The sequence below is a fragment of the Pteropus medius genome, unplaced genomic scaffold (genome assembly GCF_902729225.1).
Source record: "Pteropus medius unplaced genomic scaffold, Ma_sr-lr_union100, whole genome shotgun sequence".
Classification (NCBI taxonomy): domain Eukaryota; kingdom Metazoa; phylum Chordata; class Mammalia; order Chiroptera; family Pteropodidae; genus Pteropus; species Pteropus medius.
In genome coordinates, this window is record NW_024346150.1 from 3,671,456 (window position 1) to 3,680,245 (window position 8,790).

Here is an 8,790-nt window from a genome sequence, read left to right on the forward strand (position 1 = left end):
TCACTTCATTTAAATCTTAGACCACCACTCTTTCTGTGACATTTCAGTGACCTTCAAAACTACACCACTGTATTATCATAAGTGATAGCCTCATATCATGTGTGACATGTATAACAAATGGTATATGCAGGAGTTCAAACACATGAAATCTTTCCTTCTTAGACTTCCCTTTTGCTATAGTACTCAGGCAAGTAGCCAAAAAAAAAAACCAAAAAACAAACAAACCAAAAAAAAGCAAGTGACAGGAAAGACCCTTCCCCACTTCTTCCTTTCTTCATTCAAGAATAACTACTTTGAATTTCATCATTCAAAGATACTTCTTGCAACAATTTGGTGTACATCCTTCCAGACATTTTTCTGCACATATATATCTGAATATACATATGTAACTTATTTGACCAAATTGTGATCATATTGTCTACACTTTTTATAATCTGTATTTTTTAATTACCAATATAGTATGAATTTTCTGCTCCATCAATAAACATATTTATATATAAAATTTATAATAATTACATATCATATCATTGTCTTGAGGACCATAATTTATTCAGCCATTAAAAAAATACCGTTGACCACTGCAGTTGTTTCTAATCCATTGTAATTATAAGCAGTCCCAAGATAAATATTGTTGAGGCTAGACCTGGACACCTATTTATTATATAGGGTTTTTTTTTTTCTATTTACAGAATTTAAATTCCTTATTGGTGGTAATTTTCTGAACCTTCCTTCGTGCTTCAGTTCTTTCTACCTCAGTGTCTCACTGTTTTCTTTCTCTGAGTTCCTTGAGCCACTAATGTGCTTTTCCTTACCTCCTTTCCCCGCATTTGCTAGTTCTCTTGTTTGAGAAGTGATAAGACCAAAATGAATAAGGAGAATAGAGTCTCTGGTCCACCATTGTTCTTCCGTCCTTTCTTACCTATTTCTTTCGTATTCTCTTCACCTCCTTGCCTTTTCTTCAGTTTAATTTGGGGCTACCCTTTCCAGGTGGCTAGTCACCTGGATAACCAGCTAAGCAATGTGGTAATCATGGCCAGTGGACAGGCCACAACGGGGCTATTGATCACTGTCAAGATGTTTCTCCCATGATGTCATCTGTGCTTCTGAAAGAAAAGAAAGAAAAGAAAAAAGCTACATAATCCAAAATTGCATAAAGAAGAGCCATATGCTTTTAACTATTAATGAATCATTGAAAATTATTATTTCAACAACCTTTCTGGGACCGAAATGTTTTCCATGTGTTTGCCTAAGTCGTGTTGGTAGCACCATCTGGAATAGCTGTTTGGCGTCTCTGGCTACATGTCTTTTCTAACTCTTCCCTAACATCTCCAGAAACCATTCATATCCTGAAATGTTTATTATTATTATTTTTTGAGTTTTAATTAAAACTGTAGCAGCTGAGGACACAGTTGGTGGGAGAGGCGATGTGATGAAAGCTGGGACTTGTCTGGACATGATTGCAAAGTTGCCCTCTTACCTTCCTTTCTCTTCTTTTGGTTGTTTGTCTTGTCTAAGACCATTTTCCACTCCAAAGGTATTGATCTTATATCAGGTATAGGAATGGCAATGTCGAATTAATGTAGCTATGAAAATTTGTAACTGAGAAAATGGTGGGAGTAGAGGAAGGTGGGGAAACCATCACGTGCGGTAGTTTCTTCATGCATATTTTAGTAAACTGCAAGACAGTGGTCTTCACCGCTTTTACATTCTGCTGACCTTACTTGAAAGATGAAGGTGTATGTGTGTCCATGTGTGTGTGTGTGTGTTTGTGTGTGTGTGTGTGTGAACATGTCACAAGATGCAGTGATAAGATTTTGACTTAGAGTTAGCTGAAGCCCCACAACAATAGGTGTCGACTCTCCCATGTTCCAAAGTCAGATGTTCTATCAGCCTGCTAAGCTTTCATTTAATTAAATACTGATTTAGAGACCTTAGCTGACCACCCACTCTTGATCTATAAGAGGGTTAGGAGGATGCAAAAGAAGGTGGGGATTAGGTCGAGGATTTCTTTGGTGGGGGATATGCTCTGGGTCCCATGTACCCCTCATGGAGGAGGGATGGAGATGTTTCTCTATTTCTTAGTAGGCTGGCCTTCGAGAGGCCACTGGAGCCTTTGATATGTGACCCGTCAAGTCTGGGAGATGGTGTCTGACCGCAGTAGAGAAATCTGCGGGGCTTAAGTCTGGCTGACATAGTCTGTACTGCAGAGCCAAAGGGAGGGCTGCAATTAATCACTGAAATCTGCATGGTGAGAGAGAGTGTGGAGAAGCCAGGCAGCGAAGATGCAACACCGTTGTGCCAGGGACCCACTGGTGGTGAAGTGCGTCTGCCCAAACTCCAGCAAAGCACACCACGCAGGGACATCTCCCACAGCCAGAAAATATGACCACTTATGGTCAGTATCAGTGAAGTAAGAATTTTCTGCTCTTTACCTCTCCCTCTTCCCATCCTGCACTCAAAGGGATAGAGGAAGCTCAGTGGGTGGAGGGTTGGAGGAAACTGTAAGGGAAGGAAATAAAGAAGGCAATCATACCTCTCTTCCTTACTGTGAGCTTCCTGCCTGAATTAGGCCAGGCCTGGTAAAGAGGGCAGCTCAAATCCTAAGTGAAGTTAAGAGTTTGATTATTACCTTGGACTGGAGACACTAAATACTGAAATGAGATAGACTGAGAGATTAAAGTGAACAATGGTGGTTTTATTACCTAAGGATGGGCAGATAAGCCTCAATGCCTACTGGAGATTATTTCTAGGGCAGGGGAAGAATCAGTCACCAAGTAGGTTTAATCAGGCAATGGGATAATCCAAGTCAAAGTGATTTGATAATGAGAGTATTAATCTTTCAACCTAAGTTACACTACTTATTCAAAAATAAACTTAAATTGATAAAAAATGCTTAATTTTAATTACAAGAGGGCCATAATTTCCATACTTATAATATAACTCTTCTCTAGAGTCAAAGAATTATTCTACAATTTATAATAAATATAATAAATCTTGCCAAAATATCATTTTAATCATAACACTTTATAAAAATAAGATACTGGTTTTTATTGCTGGAAAAACTCTTTCAGTATTAAATTAGAGTATACCTACCCCTGAGTGGCAAACTTACTGTGAAGGCCTATCTTGAGCTTTTATTATCAGAATGTTCTTTCCCTCTGTGAGCAAAGGGTCCAAAGCAATTATTCTTGTATGAGGCAGTTGATCAGGTAATTACTGTTGCATGACAATCTCAATGACACAAGATAGCAATCTTTTATTATCACTTTTGCAACTGAGTTCAGCCAGCGGTCAGTGGATCTAGCCTTGGCTTAACTGGGCAGCTTGCTCGTCTGCACTGGGCTGGCCCATGTATCTGTGAGTTGGTGATGAGTCAGTTCATCCCAGCTGGGCTTGGCTGGCTATCTCCGCTCCTCAGTGCAGAGTAGGTCTTGGGGAGCAGGAACAGCTCTGTTCTGTGGTCCCGTCCTCCTCCTGGGACCAGTGAGCTTGCCAGGGTGCGTCGTTCCCATGGCGAGAGCAAAGGCGCAAGAGGACAGTGGAAATGTCTGAGGCCTCTTAACACTTACCTGGGTTTGAAGCTGGCATATTGTCACTCTGGGCATGTGCCACTTGGCCAGAGCAAGTCTCATGTCTGAGTCCAAAGTTAAGGAGTAGAAATATATGCTTCATCCATAATGGGGCCATAGCAAGGGTACAGAAGCAGGAAATGATAAAGAATTGGAGTCCCAAGTACAATCTACCATAGACAGATCCTTGAAAAATGATGAAGGTCCAGGACTAAACACTGCATATGGGAGGCAAGTGGACACCTATTGTTTCTGCATTGTTTGTACCTCTAGTCCGGATCTATCTGGGGGACAATATGTCCGGAAAGAAGAGAGGGAGAGAGGTGTTATGGTAAGTCTGTCCATGGAGTGAAAGTTTCAATGATGTTTTTTTTTTGTCATTTCAGAAGGGACCAGCTTTGTAATTCTAGTCAACATGCCTTAACGTTTACTATTTTGAAAGTATTCGTCCCCTTATTGTGATTATTAGAAACTCTCTAATAATAGTCTAGGAGTTTATCTGGTGGTAAGTTGTGAGTGGGGAGCTGAGGAAACTGTATCCCACCCTTGAATCAATCTTCAGAGAAAAAGAACCTCAGAAAATTGAGTGAATGGAGGCAAGAATAGCTGGCTGAGCCCTGGGGCCCACTCCAGGGAAGCTAAGAAGGGAAGCTGTTATTTACTGAATACCTACTACATTCCAGGAACAGCATGTTTTTTTGCATGCAACAGATATTTTTGTGAAGCATCTGATTTCATCTTCACCGAAAGAACTTGATATGGTAGTCATTAAAACCCCCATTTAGTAAATGTGAGAACTGATACAAAAAGGAGTGAGTAACCTTTCCAAGGTCACACAACTTGGGTTGGGCTGAGGTAGATGGACGAGGGGATCTATGTTGCATCCATCACTGCAACTCAAACCTGAGGCGAGGCATCCATTGTAGAAAGGGTTTCTCCACATCTCCAGAGCTTCAAGCTTACACACTTACACTACTTTTCACACTCTTACTGAGACCCAGAAGAGTGCCCAGCGGGGGGAAGGAAGGTACCTTCTCAAGATGAGGCATGTGATGGGGGTTGATTGGACAATGTGACTGAACCTCATATGTAACACTTCCAGAAATATCTAGTGTCCTAATCATTATGAAATCTTGCCTTGTGTCTTAAACTGAGGCTCCCTGTCTCCCCAATTGAAAAAGTCAAATCCATATCTGGTTTATTTTCCAGTGAGAGAGTAACTCTGCCTTTCTAAGATCCCAGACAACCTCTCCACGTGATTCTTGCCCATGGCAGGACCAGAAGTATACTCCCCTTTGGCTCTAGCCTTCATTAGTTTCTAAGAAATAAAAACACAGTCTCTGCATCTCACTGTCATCTTTTCCCAGGCCAAATGCAGGAGAGCGTTGCCATGGCAACTGCAGCAGAATTTAGGACATAGAGGATATTTTGGCCCTGCTATATCTTTGACCAAAAGTTATGCTGTGCGACTGTGACAGTATCATGATTATCCATCTGGGCTGTAGCTGCATTTCTCCCTCTTAAAGTTATGAGCATTGGGGTTAATCATTTTCCCTTCTCACGTACTTGTCTCTCACTCTTGGTACTTTGCTTCACTTCCATGTCACCAATCAGGATACAATTTTCTGTATTCAAATGTCCGATTACCAGGCCTGCAATGGAAAAAAGCTTACACACGTTTTCAGCTGAGGGTTCTGTTTTCCCTCTGCCTAAGCTCTCCCCAAGTCTCCTCTACCACTTCTCCCTCAATACACACTTTGAAATGTCAATCACAAATAGGAATTCCCATGTCAGTACTGAGTCAGGGGTCATCTTGGAAGGATTTCTCAAAGTTATTTTAAAAAATCATATTAATGTTCTCTTATGGGACAATTGGAGGGAAGCGGATTAAATCTTTGATGTGGTGAAAATTAATTGACACAGAAAGATGGCGATTATAAACAGATCTGGTAGTAACATGAAGATGTTAGTAGGATTAATCTGATTGATGGGAATATGGTGTATTTATTTTATTTTATTTTTCGCTTAATTTTTATAATGCACATATGCTGCTTTTGTAATAATAAAAATGTGTCCTCAATTATAAAATAAAAAGTCACGGTCATTCTTCAATGCTATTACAATTCCAAAGCTAGTTAAAGTTTGTGACTAAACACAAATCAAAACAGTGAGACAAAGTTCTACTTTCTTTTCACTCTACGCACACATCTCCAGAAGTTCTGACTTGTAACCCCTGCAGAATCACTTCTGAATATAGAAAAGGAAAAAACAAAGAAGATGATGGAAACAGATGCTCCTTAACCAATGGTTATTATTTTTTCGGTCCAAGAGCCTAAGATATTCTATGACGAAAAAATTTGACAATCCATCCACTTTTTCTTTAAAGCTTCCCACCTTTGACCAATCTGACTCATTGCACAGCTAGGGCCCTTAGTAAGGGGAAGTGTCCCACCACCTTGCCCCTTAAGGTGCTGTCTGGGAACCAGCAGCATCAGCATCACCTGAGCGTTTGTTAGGAAAGTGATAACTCAGGTCCCACTCTAGACCTCCTAAATCGGAACTTGTATTTTGGTAAGATCACCAGGAGATTCAAATGAACATTGAGATTGGAGAAACATTGTCCTATTACCACCTCCTGGCCTGAGGATCTTTCTTCCCTCTCAGGCGTTGGCAGCCCAGGAATTCTTGGCTGCAGTTCATATCCCTATCATTGGCAATTCTTAGGTCAGCCTGCCAGCTTGGACTAGATACCATAACACACCCTGTGAATGGGCAAATTTTCAGCCAAGCCCAGACCATGAAAAAGAAATGATTTGGACTAACATTTGGATCGGCTGGTACTACAACCAGCACTTGTCCCTCTTTAACCTTGCCTTGCTCAGTTACTTCTGTTAAAAATACTCCTTTGTATTAGTTATTATTGCTGCATACCGGATTAATCCAAAACATAGTGGCTGAAAGCAACAAACATTTGTTATCTCACAGCTTCTGTGGGTCAGGAAAAGCCAGGACAGTGTAACTGGCTGGTGCTTCTCAGTCAAGGTCTAGGGTTATCGGATTTATCAAATAAAAATGCAAGATGCCCAGTTAAATTTAAATTTTAGATGAACAATAGATAACTTTTTAGGACCAGTTGCATTCAATATTTAGCACAAACATACAATAAAAAAGTTATTTGTTGCCAGCCTGTCTAGGTCTCTCCAGAGGTCATGGCCAAAATACTGACTGTGATTTTGTCACCCTGAAGCAAGGACGAGTGGGACGGTTAATTTTGTGTTAGTTTGACTGGACTGCGAGGTGCCCAGATACTTGGTCAATCCTTATTCTGGGTGTGTCTCTGAGGATGTTTTTGGGTAAAATTAACATTTGAATTGGTAGACTAAGTACAGCCAAATGTGGGTGGGCCTCATCCAAAGAGTTGAAGAACAAAAAGGCAGCCCCTCCCATGAGTAAGGGGAACCCCTCTTGCCTGATGTCTTGAGCTGTGGTCTTTTCCTGCCTGTAGAACTGAACTGAAACATTGGCTCTTCTTAGATCAACCTGTCAGTTTTTGGACTAGAACTTAACATCACTGTCTCTCCTGGTTTTTAGGCCTTCAGATTTAGACTGGAACTACACCATCGGCTCTCCCGAATCTTCAGCTTGCCAATGGCAGATCTTGGGACTTCTCAGCCTCCATAATCACACGAGCCAACTCCTTATAATACATCTCTTTACATACACACTCACACACATCCTATTGGTTCTGTTTTTCTGGAAACCCTCAACTAGTACACTCTGCTTCTAAGTACTATCACATAGTTGTTTGGTTGTGGGCAGGCTTCGGGTCTTCACTACGTGTGTCTCTCCACAGGGCTGCTTTGTGACATGGCAACTGCTTTGTGACATGGCAACTGGCTTAGTTCTGGGTGAACCATCCATGAAAGAACAACAGTATATCTGATATGGAAACTAATCTTCATATCACCTAATCTTAGAAGTGGCATCCATGTCCCAATACATCTGCCATATTCTATATGTGAATCCCTAAGTCCATCCCACCTGCAAAGGGACAGATTATAGAAGAATGTGAAAACTGGAGGCAGGAATCACTGAGAGCCACATTTAGAGGCTGCCTATCATACCCTTACTTCTTCCCACCAAATGGAAATATGGCTTAGAAGGGGACATAGACACTCGAATTTGCAATTTATATTCCAGAAACTGATAAAAGTTACAAGAAGGTAGTGAAATTATAAAGGCGATGGTCATTCCAATGATACAAAATGGTGCAAAGAACCCTGGGAAAATGGATTCAGCAATTAAGCTGGTAGGAGGTCCTGTAAGGTCTGAAGGTCCCTGCCTAGGGTTCTGCTTTGTGGCAGCCTAACCCCTGGCTCTACCACCAGGAGTTTCTGTTAGGTTTCCCTTGGAGATTTCTAGATAGATTCCCTGGTCTTCTCAGTCTTCCCAAGACTGCATGCTATGATTGAAGGGAGATGCTCCAGCAGTATTTTATTTAGCATTTTAGACACAGAGTAGAAATTTAAACACAGAGAGCTGAGAAAGTAGGACCAGGAATGGGGAGGAGGATGTAGTGTAGAAAAACCATCCAGAAAAGATTCTTCTTTTAAACTGCATTCTGAGAAAGAGAGAGAGAGGTGGCTCTTTTCCTTCCATTTAGCCTTTCCCCTCTCTGTTCATAGAGAGAGGAGTCACAGATGTGACTGTACCATAGGCCAGCTCAATTCTGAATCCAATCATTCTTAGAGCATTTTATGATAGGGGAAAATGGGAGCAAATATAAAGGGAAATAAAATGGTAGTGATGAAGGGCTTTCAGCCAAAAGCACCATTAAAATAAGAACATGAAATAAAATACATTTAACCATCTTAAATTCTTTTTGTTTTTGTTGGTGGTGGTTATTAAAAAAAATACTATACTATGCACACATGAAGAAAATTATTTTCACAGAATTCAGCTTCATTTGAGGCAGCCCTATAGAGGCAACTCCTAGTAATTATAAAGCAATCTCACAAAAATAAAGCCAATTCCATGGCAGCCTATCAACTTGAATTCTTGCAAAACAAAATGTCTTTCCAAAGTTTCCATTAACCATAGGCTGGCCTCGTAAGCATATATATATTAGATTTTAAAAAATAGAGTAGAAACAACTTTACTAAGTGCTTTTTACACTGAATTCTCATCTTATAACATCATCTGTACATCTTATAACATCATC